The following is a 22,683-nucleotide window of genomic DNA, read 5'->3' on the forward strand; positions in this document are numbered from 1 at the left end:
GGCATTTTCCTGGAAATATATGACCTTCCTAAGGCGTATCTGGCCTATATCATTTTGACATTCATCGTAATAATTCACACAGTGTTCAAACACTGGTTTAATAACAAGAACAAAGATGAGTCATTATTGGGACTGACACAGGCTTTAAAAGATAACAATAAAAGCTTACATAAAAGATTCTTTCTCTGGAATCTGCTAACCAGGATTTACAAAACAAACTTGTACCCAAAATTGATTTTATTGATAATAAACATAAATATTTAATAGATAGAGTACTAACTCTCCAAAATAAAGTTATGACTACTCAGACACTATATATAAAAAAAGATTATCAATAATTGATAAGATAAGGTCCATGAAATCATGTGTTTCAAAAAATGTAAAAACTTCCAAGATTCCATGAAAAATCTAAAATCCCTTACAAGAGAGGAGGTTCACTCCCTAAAACAGACCCTAGGTGCTGGTTTACAAGCCCTAAAAAAACTCCCCCATCTAGATCTCGGGTCTTCAGGGGTCCTCTCTTGGCTCTGCCTTGTAGGCATGACAGTTACCGAAGCCTCAAAGGGGGTGATATTTCCAGGTCAAAGCTGGACCGGCTATCCACTACAAATGACAGCCAATCAAAATGCAGAGTGGTGGAACTCATTCCCAATTACTATATCCACAAAAACCCTCCGGTACCTAAGGCCAAGGAATCACTGAGAGAGGATAAGGGAGCTTCCTGTGAGACTGTGTCTCCTAGAAATGTCAGAAGCTGCAATCATGATTCATCACCACCCTGACTATCTAAACACGAGATAAACAAAGATATAAACAACAGACATGCAAAAATGGAAAGAGGAAAGCTCAGAACACCTCAATTCTAGGCCAAAGCTACAGACAATAAAGGAACCCTGAGAGTGGGAGGAATGGCCTTGCCCAGAGAGAGGCACGTCAGTTGGTTTTCTGAAAGGGAATGGTATCAGAGCACCACAAGACCAAGTTCTCAGCACCAAGGATATGTATTTGTCCCAGAGAGACAAGGGGCAGGGAATAAGAGACAAAACCATGAGAGAGAGGATAAGGGAGAATGGGAAAAGAGCAAAGGAGAGGGGGCGGGGATGTTTGTCCCGGGGATGAGAGTGACAAAGGACTGCATCTCCACACAGAAGACAGATGTGGCCCTTGGCAAATGGTGGTTCATAAAGGTAAAAGGAGAAACCCCATGTTAGAATGAATGTTTAATTTTAATTGTGCATGTTAATTTGGTGAGCCAATGGGGTCTTTTAATTGCTGGACTTCAGTAATTTGATAGCTGGACCTTGGTAGCCAGCCTCAGGAGGAGAAAGTGGCCAAATAAAGGAATAGACCTTGATGGCTAACTTTAGGAATGCAATCTAGTGGTTTTTAGCAAGGCAGAGGGAATGGGGGAGAAGGACAAGGCCTTCCAGAGCCATGTTTGCCATGCTTGGGCTGGTTAGAGTCCCTTCATTATCTAATGTCTAATATTTAGCTCTAAAAAGATGCTTGCAAGTTACAAAGGATGACCAGCTGCTATTTATGCATTTGGGTATTTGTGTGTATGTACACATACTTAAATATTTGTAATAGCAGTTAATGAAACAAGAGACCATGGATTAACATGAACAAAGAAGGTTATATGGGAGTTTTGGGAGGGACAGAAGGAAGGGAAGGGAAGGGAGAAATAATATAGTTATAATATAGTCACAAGAAAAGGAAATAATTTAAAGATTTTACATTTTCCAAAGCTTTCTTTCCCTTTTTCATATTACAAAAATACATTGCACTGTGTTCAGGTTCAATGGCTATGTCTTCTCCCACCAAGTCAGTGAATATAATTTTTTTTATTTTAGCTTTGAATTTTAATTCCTGTAACTTTCTGGCAATCTTTGTTTATCCAGATTCCCTTTTTACTCACAATTTGTTAATAGTTTCTGTTCTTCACTGCAGAATTTTAGAAATTTCTTACTATGGATATCATCAACTTATATTATTCAATTCTGGCATATCTTAAAGAGTTTTGATGTTTGTTTGAATCAAGTTAATCTGTACAAACCAAATCCGAACTATTACTTCTCTGGCTCACTAGTTTTCAAACATTTCTCCTTGACCCCAGCTTCCTTTTTAGCAGGGCTTTAGTTCCTTCTGTTTGTGAAGTGTCATGATCAGTCAAGGATTTGTGCATTTTATATGATGTAGGCATGAAAACTCTCTAGTTCATATTACAGAGTGAAGACTAGAGTCTTCTCAAGTTGAAATGGCCTTGGGAATATCTAACTCAATGCAATTCCAAGGCTTCTAGTATTTCTTCCCCTTCAATGTCTACATTTTCCATAGAACCTTTTCACTCTTTCTTTGACCTCTAAACAGCTATGTTGAAATCTGTTTTCCTAGACAGACAGTATAGTGGTTATTAGTGTGGAATTTAATCAGGTAAATTAGCCCACCATGACTGCGTGGAATTGCTGCTATTGCAGTCTTGAGTTACCAACCACAAAATTCTAAATTTTTGAAATTGTAGGTTAAACGATGATGGGACACCATTTCCCCAATTGAATACTTTATAAAGAAATAGTCCCTTGAAGCAATCTGCTATTTGTCATTAACTTTTTATGGAGTTTTTATAGCTTTTGGCCTATGTGAATGTTACAAACATCCAATAAGTATCCAAACAGGTTTAAACATATCCTCTGGGAAAAATAAATAAAGTATGTGTTATGGCAAAAATGAAAGTCCAAATTGCTGTTTTATGGAGTCCTTATGTTCAACTTTTAAAACAGCAATATCTGCAGAATTTTGGCCTGTGTACTATGACAAGCCAGTAAGCTGTTTCTTTGTACTCATTAGAAGTCAGTATTTGGTCTTCTGTATAGTGGCCCAAATGGTACACATGGTTAATGGTGTTTATAATGTTTACATAGAAAGAGAAAACAAGGAAAATCTTTGTCAAGAGATGTTATTAGATCATTTTGAAGCATCCATGATGGAGCACAGAAGAGGAATACAATATGCAGATGCCCATAAGCATACATTAAGTACATGACAGGATATCGTAATTTCTGTATTTTGTACATCCTAGGCATTACTATAAATATCATTTTATTAGTTATAAAAAATCCAGCTTCTGTGAAAATTGCTTGTTTGCCTCATTCTGTACAATGTGTGGTTATCACAGAAAAATAGTGTACTAATTTAGATACACTTCCTTTTAGATTTCATTTATTTCCAAAGCTGTATTCATGAGCTTTGTTTTTCCCCAGTACTGAAGATGGAGCACAGGATAAGCTCTCTGCCACTGAACCATACCTTCAATCCACCATGCCAACTTGTTTTTAAAGATATATGTTCTAATCTTTAATATATTTCCTATAGAGGCTTCCCCTCCAGAGAGGCATGAATACTTGGAAAGAAAAATCATCCTTAATTCTAAATGTAAAACAAATTGAAGAAGGATACTGTGTAAAGCTTATGCTTTGCATAGGCACTTATGAACATGGATTCCACAGAGAAGTGAGGTCATATGTGGGATAAGTTTTAAGAGAACAGTGCATTTTAATTTCCAGATGTGTCAAGGATTATGCAAAGAAATTCAGTAATTTCAGAATTTTCTTCCGTTTTCCTAACGAGCTCACAATGTTTTACACAGACAACATGTACATACATTGCTCTGGGTGCCTTTCCTCCCTTCTTTCCTTCCTCCCTTCCTCCCTCCAACTATCCCTCCCTTCCTTGCTTCCTTCCTACTCCCCTACCCTTCTACCTTCCTGTCTGAATCTCTTGCTATAGTTTCAGTCTGTGCATATACTGAAATGTTATATTATACAGAAATAGTTCATCAATTAGTCCATCTTCTGTGGCCATCACATTTTTTAACTGAAAGTGATGTTGGAAGAATATATTTTCCATATTTTTACACTAAAATTATAGCTATCAGTTATATGTACATTTTGTGACACTTCTCCCATAATAGTATAATAGAAGTGCTCATACGTCATATCTTGTTGCTCATAAACATATGAGACATTTGATACATACATTATAATTTTCTGAATATAATGATGGAACATCTCATTGCAGCCTTATTTGTTGAACTAGTTCCATGAATTTATGAGTTAAATATTTTAATAGTTGAATTTTACTATTTTTCCTAGCTTTTGATACAGAATTCAGTAAAATACATAATCTCCAGCTACTTAAATTCCAGGAATCTTACTCAGATACTGAGTATAACTGGTTTTTAAAGTGTTATTGTAGATCAGTAATTTTTCTACTCTTGAAGTATGTTGTGTAGAACAAAAATCGATAAAACTACAATTTATGAAATTGATATCAGTTCCATTTTCTGATATTCCAGTCAGTGTTTCTGGTAATCTCATTATTTTAGTGTGTCCTCTTGGGGCTATGCAGCTTGACTGCCAAAACTGCAAGATTAGGGAAGATTTTAACACTTGGCTCCAAGAAAATTTAAATTCCTGAGCTGATCTTATTTCTGGCTTTCAAAAAGTAGCAGTTAAGTCATGTCTTTTCAGCCTGAGACTCTATAGAATTACTCAGATAAATAAGTGAATGAAAACATGTAAAATGTCAAAAGCAAGCAGAAGTATGCAAAGATACAAGTTGCCTGGAAACAGCACATAGCACAGGTTCAAAGCAGTCTGTGCACGATCGCACATATGCGCAGATATCAAAAGAAAGACGAAGGGCAGCATCCTGATATTCACCCAACCTTCAAAGAAGAGCCTCTAGAGGAAGTGAGGAAAGAATGTTTTAAGCCATATCATCCTCTGAGATTGCACGTCTTGCAAAGACAGAGATTGAGATGAATGACAACTTTCTTTCAGAATGCTATCCTTAGCCTCTGGTGGAAGCCACGTGATTCATACACAGGCTGGCAACTCCTTTGTTTTCTTGAAGAAAGATATGTTTTGGGAGAAGCTTGGGTCAAGAGTTCTTGGGTTAAAATTTTTTTTCTTTATTTTATTTAAAAATGCAATGGTTGTAATGGGCTGCATACAATATATGCTTCAGTGAAATTCTCCTTTAAAGTAATATAATTCATGAATCTTTGTTTCATGAAAATAATTAGTTATTTCATAAGTAGTTGTTTATATTAGTATTTGCTAAGATTTCTTAGGCACTTTTCAAGATATTACATACAATGTTCAGATAAAATTTCTCAAGTGTTGAAATCTATTCTCAATATGATTTTTATTCCCATTTGCTAAGGTATTGCAGTATCCAGGCATTGATAGAACTTGGTTCCAAAAGTGATAATAGAGTTATCATTCAGAATTTGTAAACTATTTTGATTTTATAAATTAAGTTTATATAAATGTATCCATTTACTATCATGTGGCTGTGGAGTTACATAGTTGAGTCTTGGCATAGGAAAACCTGACGATAGATAAGGAAACAAATAGATATTGAATTTTCTCTCCAAAAAGAATCAGAACCTGCTGAGAATCAAGGAGTCTCCTCTAAGTGGAATCCTGTTCATCCTGTAAATTCATTTTCTCTGCACTTTCAAAGTCATGGAACATTCAGAATAAAGTAAAGTCTGTCCGGCATGGTGCAGTTTTTTTTTTGGGTTTTTTTTGTTTGTTTGTTTTCTTTTTACAAGGCTTGGATTACTTTACTGGAAAAATATATAAAGCAATATTGTGAGCATTTAAGTAAATGGCCGGAAGCTTTCTTAAATAAATCAATTAATGGCAAGATCAGATCATTTCATATTTTAAAATTAATAAATTTCCAGTAACTTGAGACCATCGACTTCATAGCAAAAGGGATTTCTGGTGTGGTTATGTATCTGTCTCCCTCACCCAGTTATCAGTGTTTGTAAATTAAATACGAATGTTTGGGACTGCACTTTTCCATAATAAATATCATTTGATACTGTAATAGTGAAAACAGATTAAGCCTTCACCTGAAACAACAATAAAAATGTGAAAAATTTTAAGGAGGAATTATTTTTGAGATGTGATATATCAGACTGGTATACTTAGCTCTGAAGAGTCCAACTGGATATGAGGTACAACTATGTTTTGTGTAAATGAAGTGGAAGTATTAAGGCAACTCCATGTAGTTAAAAAGGAGGTTTATTTGGAGGTTTTACTTACAACAAGTAAAGGGATGGGTTACAGGATCCAAGAGAGGTGAAGCGCAGTCCAGTGGTGTTCCCTGGAGAACTCTGCTCAGTCTGCCATCCAACATCCAGGACCACCAGGAACCAAGAGAGCCACACATCCAGCTTAGGGGCTCTCTTCTTGGCCCCCCTCAGGCTCAGGCCATAGGTAGGTGTGACAGTTACCGGAAGCCTCAATGGGGGGTAGTACTTCCAGGTCAAAGCTGGAACAGCTATACACTAACCATGTTTCAAAGGGTTTCTGTCTTCTGATATTTGTTAGAGGAAGCTAGGTGAATATTGTTAAACAAATACGTTATGTTTAAGATGAAGAACTGAGTAGAAATGAAGAAATTTCTCAAAATACATTTGAAATTCTTTTATGTGTATTTGTTTGCCTGAATGTACAACACGCATGCTGGAGCTGATGGCGGCCAGTAGAGGGCAGCAGATATACGGGGGGTGGGGGAGGGCGGGGAAGGAGAGTTACAGCTGCCAACGAGCTACAGTGTGGGTGCTGGGAAAGGAACTGAGCAGCTGTAAACATTCTTCCTTATTTTTTCTCTTTCATTTGTGGAATTATAATATAATTACATCACTTCTTCTTTCCCTTACTCCCTCCAAACCATTCTATATACTTTTATATGCTTTCTTCCAAATTCACCACGTCTACTTTCATTAATTGCTGTTATATGCATATAAAGTATAGTTACATGACCATTTTATTTTGGATAATGAACTGGTGTGCTATTCCTCTGGGAAAAATATTTATCCCACCCCACAATTCGTTGGTTACCTTTAGTGCTTTGTGAAGGGTTGAGGCCTTGAAGGCTTTCTCCTGTCTACTTTGGCATGTCAATTGTTTTTATTATCAGTTCATGTTTCAAAAGTCATGTTGGTTAGACTCTATGTGTGTAGTTTCTGATATTACTAGGAGACACAGTATCACAATAAACTCCCTAATTCTTTGACTCTTAAAATCTTCCTTCCCACTCTTCCTCAATGTTCCCTCAGCCTTAGGTGCAGAAGGTGTTTTGTAGATCTATTCACTGGGAGTAGGCTCCATAATTCTTCAGTTTGATTAATTATGGTTTCCTATAATGAATTTTTATCTTTTGCAAAGAGAAATTGCCTTGGTGAGGGATCAGGGCTACACTTAGGTGGTTATAGGGACAAATAATTAGATTATTCTTAGAGATTATGCTGGTTTAGTAAGAAGTGTGTATAGGTTATCCTTCATAATTCAGGACATCAGGAGCTCTGGGTAGTTAGAGTGTTCCAGAATCATGCATGATTTCACTGTCTTTTTGAGCATGGTTTAATTCCAATTTGAGAGCAGTTGATTACTACCTAGGAATGTATGTCAGTACTGCATCTTCAAGTCATCATGCCGTAATAGTTGGTGTGTTTCATAGATGTCATAGCTGGAGAGAATTTTGTTGTTGTTGTTGTTGTTTTCCTGCTTTGGAAATTTGCATGGCACCTTCTGGTACCATGAAAGCTAGCTCTCAGGGAGGAGGCATTGATGCTAGTTCAAACTCAGATGCTCTAGACCCTGTATTAAAATGAATGATTTCTTAGGAAAAAGGAATTATCTTCCACCTCTGGGGGCAATCAAGAGCAATATCAATTATAAAAAGGCTTCTCATACATGATGCTGGGGTTTTTGTTAGGTCATCATATGCTCTTGGTGTGAGCATTGTTAGCCCAGCAAAAAAACTTTCATTTTAACTATGTACGTATACTTATACACAGAATTGCATGAATTGCAGGCTCTTTAGGAAGTTAAAAGTATGATTCGTTTTGGCTTTTTCAGACACTCTTACTGTTATTTTACTGTCCACCTTCATTCTTCTTCTCTCCTGCTTCCTAGTTAAAAGTCCCCTTTTCCATTTTCTCAATCAAATCACCTATATTCTGATGTCCTAACTGCTGAGCTCTCTCCCTGGCCCTATACATTTTGAGATATCTAAGATTATCTTTGGATCAAGTTCCATTAAAAAAAATTCAAAGTCAAAGAAGGAAAGATGGATGGGGAAAGAGCTTCATGATATGACACTTCCAGGATCTGAGGGAGACTCTTTTGACATGTGTAATAGGACATTAATTGGCTTAGAGTATTAAAGCTTAATTGCAAGAAGCATACAGAAACATGTAGCTGAGTGCAAATATCATTTCACATGCTCACACATAGCTGCTTCTCTCAAATGTACAAGAGACTTCATCACTCACACAGAACTTAACAGAGGACTCAGATTTTTTTAGAAACAACTGGGAGGATGATTATCCACATAGATTCATAATTTCACCTAGAAAAATAAAGTATGAGACATATAAAGAATGTCAGACATATAAAGAAACAGATATCAGAAAAAAGAAACAGATATCAATATGAGGGGCAAATGTAATTAACCACAGAGACCTGTAATGACGAAGGTGTTAGAATAAATAACACTGTGTGAACAGTCATATCAAGCATGTATGAGGAGTTCAGAAACATAATCAGAAATATTCAACATACAAAATATGTACAAGAATTAATGTGTTAGAAATGGAAAACAAAGAATATAATGTAAACTACACTGTACAGTGAATTAATTACAGTAGGTTCAATATTCAAAGGAATGTAAAAATGACTCCTAAAACAAAAAAAAATTACTTTAAAATTAAAAAATTTACTATAGGCTAAAATAAATATTTAATGGAAATTATCCACAGTAGTCAGGAATATGCTACAGAATTAATAAAATGAGTTTTTTATTCTGTCTGAATAACATAGTAAGACCTTGTTTCAAAAATAAAATCAAAATAAGCAAAATAAATTAGGTTGATAGATATATAAATTAGGTATTCATAATTCAGTATTTTATTAAATTGGATAGAAATATAATCATCTTAAAGGTGATAACAATATGCTAGAGGAAAATGTTCATACAAATAAATCGTATTTGCCAGTACTGCACAGAATGAAATCTAGTAGCTGGAACTATTCAATGATACAAGTCTTACACTATCAGGGAAATGGTATAATGTTGCTGAAAGGTATACTGTAATGAGTTATGGATACATGCTGGGCCACCACTGATGTTATAAAATAGAGTTATACTGATCTAGACTGCCTTGAAATCCTTATCAGTGTTAGTGAGACTTTATACTGTAGGCCCCTGACCTTTCCTTTCATCACCCATTTAGCTTACAAAGCTGGTGATCATAATTACTACTCCTGTTACTAGAGAGATAATTCTTCTCCCAGGAATACTAGTCTTCATTAAAACTAAAAGTTGTGACTTTTGTGATATAAGACTGAAAGATAAATTAATTAAAAAATAATATGGTTAAGTGAAAACAATGATTGGTTAAAGCTATTTCTAACTCATATATCAGTTAAATAACATCCATACTACTTACATTAATAACTTTCAAGGTACAATAATAAAGCAAACCACTCTAGTAAAATGGGCAAAAATTGGGAAGCTATTTCCTCAAACATTATTCCTGGATACAAATAAGATGGAATAAGTAAACTTATATAAGTATTATAGATATCATGAGATAGAACAGAGATATGAAAAATAAGGGACTATGAATGCAGTGTATACTTTATTTAGTAAAGTTTAGAAAAACTGAGTTTGATGATTTTTCTGGTATAATTATATTTTTGTAAGGTCTAGTGATTTTTATGATTTCTCTCTCACATTCTTTTTCTGTCTTTTCTCTGTCTGGTTCCAGGAAGAATAAAGGCTTGAAAGGCTTATGCATTCTTTATTCTTTGTATCACGTGAACATTTTTCTTTACTTTCCAAAATGTTCTTGATATTTCTAGTTAACATTAACAACTTCAAAATTAGAATTTAATCTTGCATGATCCATGTGTAATTGTGGTGGTATTGTGTTCCCCAAAATATTGTGCACCCTAATATCTGGGGTCAGAGAACAGAACAGCCACTAGATATAGAGGCCAGAAAATGTGGCACACACACCTTTAATCCTAGCATTCTAGAGGCAGAGATCTGCCTGGATCTCTGTGATTTCAAGACCACACTGGAAACAGCCAAGCATGGTCACTCACACCTTTAATCCCAGGAAATAATGGCAGAAGGCAGAAAGGTATTTAAGGTGTGAGGACAAGGAACTATAGCCTGGTTAAGTTTTTAGGCTTCTGAGCAGCACATTTCAGCTGAGATTCATTCTAGATGAGGACTCAGAGGCTTCCAGTCTGAGGAAACAGGATCAGCTGAGGAATTGGCAAGGTGAGGACCTGTGGCTTGTTCTGCTTCTCTGATCTTCCAGCGTTCAACCCAATACCTGGCTCCAGGTGTGTTCTTATTAATAAGACCATTTAAGATTCATGCTACATGTAATCAGTTTTATTAGGGAAAAGATTCTTTAAGACCTCAGACCCTGGTGCATGAATTGGCTTTTTGGAGCCCATTCCCTATGCTGGGATACCTTGTTCAGCCTGGATGTAGGGGGGAGGGGCTTGGTCCTGTCTCAACTTTGTATGCCAGACTTTGTTGACTCCCCTTTCTGAGGAATGAATGGTGGACAGTGAAGTGGGGAGAGGTGCAGGGGTAGAGGAAGAAGGGAAGAAAGGGGGAACTGTGGTTGTTATGTAAAATTTTAAAATATTAAAATAAAAAACCTACTGAAAAAAAAAAGACCTCAGATATTATGTTATCCTCTAAAAGCAAGACATTCAGCAGTAGAGAAAATTAGAGAAGTCCTAGCATGACAGGGATTTCATGCATTTTCTGCCTCCTGGAAGCAAAACCTCAATCTTGGCAAAATTGATAAAATGACCTTGAATGAATGTTGTAATGTGTGTGTAAACAGATGGACCTGGATATCACCATTGTAGAGAAATAACAGAGACCCCATTTAAAAATATATCAGATGTGTTCTCTTATACACAAAATTTAAAGTTATATGTATACATATATGTACACCTTTCTCCCTTCCTCCCTCTCTCTCTCTCTCTCTCTCTATCTATCTATCTATCTATCTATCTATCTATCTATAGATAGATAGATATAGATATAGATAGATATAGACATAGCTATATAGATAGATATAGATAAATAGGTATGTACACACATATGTGTATGTGTCACATGAGAAGGCAAGTAAGACTAATTGGAAGGTATGGTGCATGTGAATATAATATATAGTATATATGAAATGTATAAATGTATTATTTCATACAAAGTAAAAATTAACACAAAACCACTAAGGAATTCCTAAAGTTCTAATAGTGTTTTTTATTCTTCCTTTTTATTTCTATGAATTCCAAGTCCTGAGATTTTTTTTCCACATCTATATGTATGGTATTTATGTATCTCCTCTTCAGTGGGGGAAGTCTCCTCGTGAATATTTTACCAACATTTTATTAGACTAATTGCCATATATCCTCAACAATCATAAATTGTGTATTTGTAATACTCATATTACATAAAGACATTCCTGTTACTCTCAAATAAATACTGAACATTACTCAACAGACACAGTGATGGCCTAGGGTTGAAAAGTTTGAATCTTCAGTTGCACAAGTTCCCAATTGAGGATGAACAAGAGGATGCTGTGCTGTACAATTTTGGTTCAGATATTAGAAACAAATTTCAGGCAGATACTGTCAACAAGTTTTAGTTCAAATACCATGAAGAAGTCTCTTTTGCACAATCTATTTAGTGTACAAATTTGATGTACACTAAATTTGTGGTCTCTTTGAGAAGTTAAGGCCTGTCAGTGAGGGACATGCTTTCAAAGTGAATAAGTTTTCTCAGTGCATAAAACTGTAGCTAGAGGAGAAGATAAAAATGAAGCCTCTATTATCTTGTTATATTCATAATTAATTTAAAATAAAATATGGAGATAAATACATAATCAATTAACCAAAATAAAGTCCCAAATTCTTCCAATCATGTGTCTTATGGAAAGATATATTGACACTAAATATCTATAAAAACAATCCTTGAAATCATAACAAATAGAAATTCAGAAATACGTGAGTTAGATGTTCACACACTATAAGTATTTTGTGTCTGTTCACACACTTTCTAACCTCAGAGAAAAGACACAGTTAACTCTGCTGTGTCCTTGTTTCTTAACTTGTAGACTGCTAACTCCATACATGATGGATATATCACTTCTTTTCATGATTGATTTTTCATTATAATTAGTAAAGATTTAGGAGAATATGCCAAGAAACTTTATAGTATAGAAAGGGCCTCTACTACTTACAGAACGTTAGAAAAAAAATTGTTCATCTTAGTCTTCTTTGTTTGAGGGACTTCATATACTTTCTGTTCTATGTATAGTAAAACTGATAAAAAATAATCTCAGTCATGCTAGAAGCACTTAAATAATTGCATTATCCTGTGAGGTACCTTATATGCAAGAGTCAATTAACAATTAGAAAATCTATTATCACTTGTTTTCCAGACTGTTAAAAAAAGTATGATCAAAATACATCCTATGAAATTATCAGAAAAGAAATGGAAACTTATTAAATAATAACATTAACAAAATATATCAATGACCTCCAAGTTGCCCCAAATCCTCCTTCAGAGAACATATGAACATTTCCATAAATTTTCTTACCCTTAAGGTTTGCTGATTGTTGAATGATAGAATCAAGATGAATTTGAGTTTTTATATTTCATTGTTTTGTTTTGCTTAATTAGTAATGTTGCAAAGGAATTTGTTTCTTTGGTTTTATTACTACATTTTAGATTTAGTTATGTTTAGGGAGATGAGTTAAGTTTATGAAAAATCTTAATAGTATTAACACTACAGGGAAATATTTTCTACTTTCTAACTTCTACTTTTCAAAGGACTTTAGAAAAAAACAAACATTACAAAGTTAGTAGCTATGAAAAACATCAGTAGTCATCAGTAGGAGAAAAAAGGAGACTTGTTAAAGTTTTCTTTTGAAAAAGCCACTATTTCCTAATTTCTATACACTTTTTCATTTAACAATATTATGATAAAGATACAAAGTTAGAACTTTCTTAATATTTAATAAAGAACAGAACTATGAAAGCTTTACTGAATGATTAGTGCACTCATAAATGCACAAAATGGCATAACTTGAAGCCAGGTGGTGGTGGCTCATGCCTTTAAGCACTCAGGAAGCAGAGGAAAGTGGATCATTAAGTTTGAGGTCAATCTGGTCTACCCAGTATACAGAGTGAGTTCTGGGATATCCAAGGGCTATCCGTAGAAAACTTGTCTAAAAAAAAATAAGTCAACAACAACTTCATCCAAAGCAAGGCACACCACCAAGCAGCATTGCATTATACATTGTCCCTTTGCTCCTCAAAGAGAGCGCAAACACATTCTTAGTTTTTTGGGGGGCAAAAGGTATGTCATGTAGATTGGTTTGTGTTCCTCTTTATCATGGTGTTTTCATTACTCATCATTATTTCTCTAATGATCTTTACTGTACTTGAATATAAATATAGCTTGAAAATACCTCAGCCCATCCTTGAGCTAGTTACTTGAATGCAAAATTATGCCACTTCATTGGCTTTACTACTTGAATTTCTATGGCAAAGAATTAATTTTGCTTTCTGTCTTTCCTAGAAACCATAAACAGACTCTTTCAAAATTGACTTCAGTATTTGTGTAGTTGTCTTCAAAATGTTTTCTGAGTATATTGGCTACTTTGTGGGTTTAGCATGCGTGACTGGTGCTTCAGTGGTCTATGTTTCCTAAGGTTATCCCATTTCTAAGAGCACTTGAGTGGGATGGAGGTACTGTTTCACAGCATGGATAGAAATAAACAACATATGATGGACTCATATTGAAATATCTCCACTTTCATTAACAGTACTATTCCAGTACTAAATATATTGAGAACATTTTATGATAAATTTATTTGTGTGTATTAACTTAGTTCTTTAGATGATAATAGCATATATACAATTCTTCAATAAGTTTTTGTTATGTTACAAACTTCAATTCAGTTTTCTTTTTAATTATAACCTGATACAGACAAGAAATACTGAGATACTCCACTGTCCATGAGTACAGAGACAGAACAAAGGAAACAGATATTAATAATACATATTTTAAGGCATTGCACTCAAATTTCAATGACAAAATTGTACTAGAAAAAATCTGGGGTTGTTTTTGTGGATTCTTGGGAATTTCCCTAGCATCAGATTTCTCTCTAACTCCATAATATCTCCCTCTATCAGGATATCTCTTTCATTGCTCTCCCACTCAGTCCCTTCCCCAGCTTGCCCATCCTGTTCTCTCATGTTCTCATCCCCCATACCCTGCCCTCTATTGCATTCCCTGTCCCAGGTTTATCATGGAGATCTCATCTGTTTTCTCTTCCCAAGTAGATCCATGTGTCCCTTTTAGGGTCTTCCTTGTTTCCTAGCTTCACTGGAGCTGTGGGTTATCCTTTGCTTTACATCTAGCACCCACTTATGAGTAAGTACATTCAATGTTTGTCATTTCTGAGTTTGGGTTACTGTAGTGGGTAGCCATTCCAGCTTTGGTCTGGAAGTTCTAACCCCAGTTGAGGCTTCGGTAACTATCACGCCTACAAGGTGGGGCCAAGGGAGGGCCCTGACGACCAGAGATCAGAATGCAACTGTTCTCTTCTGGCTTGGAGCCCGGACGCTAGAGGTGGACCGAGGAGAGTTCTCCAGAGAACACCGCTGGACTGCGCTGCGTCTTTCCCAGAACCCTCAACCTACCTATCCCTTCATTTGTAAGTTATGTCATTAAATAAATCTCCCTTTTAACTGCATGGAGTGGCCTTAATAATTTCACCAATAGGTTACCTCACTAAGGATGATATACTTTAGTTCCATCCATTTGCCTGCAAACCTCATGATGTCATTGTTTTTTTCCTCTGCTGTGTAGCAAGAATCTTAAAAAAGTTCTTATTAATAAAAACAAACCTGGGGCCAGGTATTGGGGTGAATGCTGGAAGATCAGAGAAGCAGAACAAGCCACAATCACCTCACCTTGCCAATTCCTCAGCTGATCCTGTTTCCTCAGACTGGATGCTTCTGAGTCCTCATCCAAATGGATCTCAGCTGAACTGCTGCTCCAAAGCCTGAAACTTAACCAGCTCTAGTTTCTGGTCCTCACACCTTAAATACCTTTCTGCTTTCTGCCATCACTTTCTGGGATTAAAGGCATGTGTCACCATGCCTGGCTGTTTCTAATGTGGCCTTGAACTCACTGATATCCAGACGGATTTCTGCCTCTGGAATGCTAGTATTAAAGGCGTGAGTGCCATCATTTTCTAGCCTCTGTATCTAGTGGCTGTTCTGTTCCCTGACCCCAGATAAGTTTATTAGGGTGCATAATATTTTGGGGAACACCATACCACCACACTGCTGAGTAGTACTCTATTGTGTATATGTAACACATTTTTGTTATCCATTCTTTGGCTGAGGAGCATCTACATTGTTTACAGGTTCTGCCTATTACTAATAATGCTGCTATGAACATAATTGAGCAAGTGTCCCTGTGGTATGATTGAGCATGCCTTGGGTATATGCCCAAGAGTAGTATCATTGGGTCTTGAAGCAGATTGATTCCCAATTTTCTGAGAAGTTGCTATACTGATTTCCAGATTAGACTACTAGCAATATTGGTCTACCCCTGTAATCAGGTTGGTGAATACCTTAACTGTCATCATAGAGCCTTCATCCAGTAACTAATGGAAGGAGATGCAGAAATCCAGAGCCAAGCATCAAGCCAAGCACCTGTAATCCAGTTGAAGAAAGGGAAGAGAGATTCTATGAGCAAGTAGGGGTCAAGATCATGGTAGGGAAATCTACAGAGTCAACTGAACCAAGCTTGTAGGAACTCATGAACTTTAGACTGATGGTTGTGGAACATGCATGAGACCAGACTTGGCTCTCTGCTTATGGGAGATAGTTGTATAGCTTGGTCTGTTTGAGGGGCTCCTGGCACTAGGATCAGGATCTATCCCTGGTGCATGAACTGGCCTTGCTCAGCCTTGATGCAGATGGGAGGGGCTTTTTTTGCTCCAACTGAATATACCAGACTTTGCTGACTCCCCATTGGAACCCTTTCCCTTTTAGAGGAGGGGATAGAGGGTAGGTAGGTGGAAGAAGGCTGGGGGAGAGTTGGAGCAGGAAAGAGAGGAGATCTGTGGTTGGTATGTAAAATGAATAAATATTCTTTAAAAATTCTCAAAGAACTAATACTATAGAAATAATTAAAAAGAAAAAGAAAGGTGACATTTTGACTACATGAATTGTTGGTGGAGTGACACTTAAAACAGATTCTTGGACTTGAGATATAGTTCAGGTAGGTAAGAGTCTAGAAAGCTCTGTGTTGGAGCATCAAAAGAGCATGGAACCCATGTTTGATACGTCCTTGTAATATCAATACTTAGGGGGTAGAGGCAGGAGGATAAGAAGTTCAAGGTCACCCTGAGGTATATAACAACATTAAACCTAGCCTAAGTCATGAGAAAAACTATGTGATAAGAATAAACCAAAATAAAATAAGCAACAAAATGTCAATGGCAATAAAATCAGATTCTTAAGGAATGCTATTATTGCTCATTACATAGAGTGCTTGCCTTGTATTCAAAGTCTCTGAGTATGATCTCCAGAATCATGCACAAAAGCAAGACCAAATCATCTAAAAATAAATAAATAAATAAATAAATAATCTCTTGTATTTTTTGCAAATGTGTTAAATAGCTTATATACGAAATTTAATTATGCTGAATTTTATATATCAAGTTACCAATTATAGAAATTGAAATTACTTATGTTACCAAATTTCAAACAATGCATATCAAAGATTACCCTAATAGCAATGTTTTATCTTACTAAGTTAGATATTTGTATCAATCAATAAAGGGTTACTTAGTACATTTTGTTAGAGCCAGAAAATAAAGTTTTGCATATACCTGAAAAGTGACAGCAGCCAAATTCTTTTTTTTTTATTTTTTTTTTATAATTAACTTAATTTCACATATCAGCCACGGATTCCCCCGTCCTCCCTCCTCCTCCCCAAGCCCCCCCAATCCACCCCCATTTCCACTTACTCCAAGACAAGGTCTCCCCTGGGGAGTCAGTCCAGCCTGGTAGAGTCAGTCAAGGCAGGTCCAGTCCCCTCCTCCCTACACCAAAGCTGAGCAATGTGTCCCAGCATAGGACCCAGGCTCCAAAATCCAGCCCATGCACCAAGGACCCAGCTCCACTGCCTGGGGGCCTCCCAAACAGTTCAAGCTAATCAACTGTCTCACTTATCCAGAGGGTCTGGTACACTTCCATGGGGACTCCTCAGCCATTGGTTCACAGTTCACGTGTTTCCACTAGTTTGGCTATTTGTCCCTGAGCTTTTTCCAATCATGGTCTCAATGTCTCTTGCTCATACAATCCCTCCTCTCTCTCCTCGATTGGACTCCTGGAGCTCCACCTGGGGCTCACCTGTGGATCTCTGCATCTGCCTCCATCAGACACTAGATAAGAGTTCTATCATGACAGCCAGGGTGTTCGGCCATCCGATCACCAGAGCAGGTCAGCTCAGGCACTCTCTCGACCATTGCCAGTAGTCTACAGTGGAGGTATCTTTGTGGATTTTTGGGGACCTCTCTAGCACTCTGCTTCTTCCTATTCCCCTGGGATCTTCATTCATCATGGTATCTCCCTCTCTGTTCTCCCACTCTGCTCCTGATCCAGCTGGGACCTCCCACTCCCCTAAGCTGTCTTTCCTCTGACCCTTGCCTCTATTACCCCCAACCCCAGTTTGCTCATGTAGATCTCATCCATTTCTCTGTCATTGGGCGATCTTTGTGTCTTTCTTAGAGTCCTCTTTACTAGGTAGCCTCCCTGGAGTTGTGAGTTGCAGTCTGGTTATCCTTTGCTGTGCATCTAGTATCCACTTATGAGTGAGTACATGTCCTTCTGAGTCTGGGTTACATCACTCAGGATGATTTTTTTCTAGTTCTATCCATTTGCCTGCAAACCTCATGATGTCATTGTTTTTCTCGGCTGAGTAGTACTCCATTGTGTTTATGTACCACATTTTATTTATCCATTCTTCAGTTGAAGGGCATCTAGGTTGCTTCCAGGTTCTGGCTATTACAAACAATGCTGCTATGAACATAGTTGAGCAAGTGCTCTTGTGGTTTGATTGAGCATTCCTTGGATATATGCCCAAGAGTGGTATAACAGACTGAGGAAGAAATCAGAGATACATCACCCTTTACAATAGCCACAAATTATATCAAATACCTTGGGGTAACTCTAATCAAACAAGCAAAAGACCTGTATGACAAGAACTTTAAGTCCCTGAAAAAAGAAATTGAAGAAGATGTCAGAAAATGGAAAGATCTCTCATGCTCATGGATAGGTAGGATTAGCATTGTAAAAATGGCAATTTTACAAAAAGCAATCTACAGATTCAATGCAATCCCCATCAAAATCCCATCACAATTCTTCACAGACCTGGAAAGAATGATACTCAATTTCATATGGAAAAACAAAAAAACACAGGATAGCAAAAACAATCCTGTATAATAAAACAATCTCTGGAGGCATCACGATCCCTGACCTCAAGCTCTACTATAGAGCTACAGTAATAAAAACAGCTTGATACTGGCATAAAAATCGACATGTGGAACAATGGAACTGAGCTGAAGACTCTGACATTAATCCGAACACCTATGAACATATGATTTTTGACAAAGAAGCCAAAACTATACAATGTTAAAAAGAAAGCATCTTCAACAAATGGTGCTGGCATAACTAGATGTCAACATGTAGAAGACTGCAAAAAGATCCATATCTGTCACCGTGCACAAAACTTAAGTCCAAGTGGATCAAAGACCTCAACATAAATCCAGTTACTCTGAATCTGATAGAAGAGAAAGTAGGAAGTAGTCTTGAACGCATTGGCACCAGAGTCACTTCCTAAATACAACACCAGTAGCACAGACACTGAGAGAAACAATTAATAAATGGGACCTCTTGAAACTGAGAAGCTTTTGTAGGGCAAAGGACATGTTCAACAAGACAAAACGACAGCCTACAGAATGGGAAAAGATCTTCACCAACCCACATCTGACAGTGGGCTGATATCCAGAACATATAAAGAACATATGTCATATAAAGAAATTAGACATCAAAATACCCAACAGTCCAATTAAAAAATGGGCTATAGAGCTAAACAGAGAATTCTCAACAAAAGAAGCTCAAATGGCTGAAAGACATTAAAGGAACTGCTCAACATCCTTAGTCATCAGGGAAATGCAAATCAAAATGACTCTGAGATAGCATCTTATACCCGTCAGAATGGCTAAGATCAAAGACACTGAAGACAGCTTATATTGGAGAGGATGTGGAGCTAGGGGAACTCTCCTTCACTGTTGGTGGGAATGCAAACTTGTACATCCACTTTGGAAATCAATATGACACTTTCTTAGAAAATTGGGAATCAACCTCCCTCAAAGCCAAATTCTTTATATACTAGTGTGAACAAATTCCTAAAGTATACTGTTCTATGAAAAGCTTAAACTGGAGAATATATACAGTATCCAATCTTTTGTGTCTGAATAAACGCAATGACATGCTTTAGAGTGATAAAAATAAGATATTTATAATGTATTTGGGAATTTACATATATGCACACATATTTTATATCTTCATAAAATTTAGGATATTCACATTTGTTTATGCAGTTTGTGTTTTGTATGTTGTTTTATGGATTTGGACATACATGTAGTTGTGGGTTCTTTTTCTCAAATCTATTCTAATAGCTGCATCCATGTACACAATCATAGCTGTCTACATTGCTATGTCACATAGTTAAAGTCAGCAGTATTAGTCACAGCTGACCTTCACAGCTCACTTTTATTAAAGAAAGCTCTGGGTCTTTGAAAAAATAATTGATAGGCAATTGGTATCAGATACAGTTCAATAATACAAATAAGAAATAAATATCTATCATAGCTTCCTGGGCTTCCAACTTGCTAAATGTAAAAACACTTGAAATAAATTTTAAGACTGTGACATTCTTAACATTTTTGAACAAATGATTCAAAAAATTTGAATTTTTTTGAATAAATAACCAGGGTATTAATTCACAGTTCCATTAGAGAACTGGCAATGGGCATTTAAATAAACCAGTATTTTGAAATTCTGTAACAGAATAGAATAAATTGTGGATTTGTTCTGTGCTTTAAAGGACAATATAACTCTAGTTACTGGTAGAAATCACTGTATTGGTGTCTTATGCTTTTACCAAGAGCAAGAGAGCTTGATGAAGCAACATTTCAGAAGAGTGTCATTTGTGCTTTCTCCTTAATGATTAATGTTTAAGTCACTGTTGGAACAGAAAGTGGTGGATTATTTTGGTACCTCACTATTTAAAAAAAATTAGGGTAACGTTGTCATGTTACATACATGTATGTATAATGCTAACTTCTGGAAATATGTTACTGATCTTCACTGGATTGCTTGATTGCTTTACTGTCCACAACAATTCATCTTTCTACAACCATGCCCTTCCTGATACAACATTTACAATAAGATGTGTGTTAAATGGTAAGAAGATGAGGCAGCCATGGTGAGATAATACATGTTTTAAATTTGGGGATTCAAACTTAATACTGAGGGCATTATTACTAAACATTTTAATAGTTACTTTTAACTTGAGAAAAAACTCATTGTAAGAAACTTTTCATTTCCTGTGGCTGTGATAATATGCCTCAAGAGAAACTTAGAGAAGTCATGGTTCATTGTAACTCACAATTGGAGGTAACAATCCAACATTCCTGGCAAGTGAAGTCAATTGCTGCATCATAAAACAATCAGCTATAAACACAATCAAGAAAAAAAACAGAATGAAAACATATCTGCTTACACTCATGTTATCAATTCACAACATTCAAAATCCCCTGGATAGGGATAACACTAGTCACATGGTATCAACTATACATTTGCTCTAAAAATATAGAGCTCTTACTAACAGTAAAATACAGTGGTCACTAGAGCTGAGAGCTGAGAAGTGCTTGGGAACGCTGCAAAAAATGCAAAAGCTACTTAGATAGAGAGTTGAGGTTCTGGAGATTGATGCTGTTTCTTGGTGGCCTTAAGTAATATACTGAGTCCTATTAGCTATAAAGTAAAGGATAACCATATTACAATCCACAGACCCAGAGAAGCTAAGTAACAAGGAGGGCTTGGTGTGTGTGTGTGTGTGTGTGTCTCTGTGTGTGTGTGTGTGTGCATAAATCTCACTGTGAAGAGGAAATAGAATAGACAACTTGGTTGGATGGGGGAGGAGTCTGGATAGGGGGATGGGGATGGGAATAGGAGGGATCAGGTTGGGAGAGGATGGAAGGAAACAGTACTGGGAGAGGTCTAGAATCTGGGGGCATCTCTTGGTCAAGCTAGAAAACTAGTAAAATGAAACCTCCCAGCAATCTAGCTGATTGATCTGAGTGATTCTAGCTAAGATCCTAGCAAAGGGCAATGTGGAACCTGAACAGGGCATCTGCTGTAACCAAGCAAGACTTCCAGTGGAGGAATTGGAACACCAACCCAACCATGAACCCTTTTGCCTACAATTTGTTCTGCCTATAAGACATGCTGGGGTAAAGACAGTGCAGAAATTGTGGGAGTGACCAACCAATGACTCTGTCCAACTTGAGACTCCATACCATGACAAGGAGCTCACCATGGAGGGCCAGAAACCAGAGGTGAAATAGCCCCGAGACCTATGACAGAACCAAACAGGACTGGAAAAAAAAGTCAATGAAATGATTGTAAATGATTCTTCTATACCAACTGTCATCAGAGAAGCTTTACCCAGCAACCAAACTGACAGAAATAGAAGCAGAGATTTCTAACATTAGGCAAAGCTCAGGGAAGCCTGCAGAAGAGGTGCAGCAAGGATTGTAGGAGAAAGTGGGCTCAAGGGCACCACAAAAATTCCCATAGAACCAACTAACCAGGGCTCATAGGGGCTCACAGAGACTGAACCGCCAACCAGAGAACCTGCATGGGACTGACTTAGGCCCTCTACATGTTACAGTTGTGTAATTTGGCCTTCTTGTGGGACTCCTAATAGTTGGAGCAGGTCCTGTCTCTGACTCGGTTGCCTGTTGTTGGAACCCTTCTCTCCTATGGCCTTGCCCAGTCCTTCCTTATTAGAAGAAGAGGTATCTAGTTACACTTAAACTTTATATGCCATGGATGGCTGATTTCCATGCGAGGCTGCCCTTTTCTGAAGAGAAACAGAGGAGGAGGAGTGGATGAGGGGAGAGGTAAGTAGTGGGGAGGAACTGGGAGGAGAGGAGGGAGGAAAAACTTTGGTTGGGATGTACAAAAAAAAAAAGCAAAAAATAAATTTAAAAAAGAAGTTAAAAATGTTTTAATTGCTGAGGAGTAGCTTTTAAGTGTATTTAACATTACATTTGAAATTACAAACACCTGAAGAGTAGAATGTATTAATGACTTGATGTAGTACATTGTAAGACTATGTCAGACACCACATTTTAAATTATAATGATACATAGCCTTTTTCATTGTAAAACAAAGCTTAAT

This window comes from Peromyscus eremicus, chromosome 19, assembly GCF_949786415.1.
Source record: "Peromyscus eremicus chromosome 19, PerEre_H2_v1, whole genome shotgun sequence".
Taxonomy (NCBI): Eukaryota; Metazoa; Chordata; class Mammalia; order Rodentia; family Cricetidae; genus Peromyscus; species Peromyscus eremicus.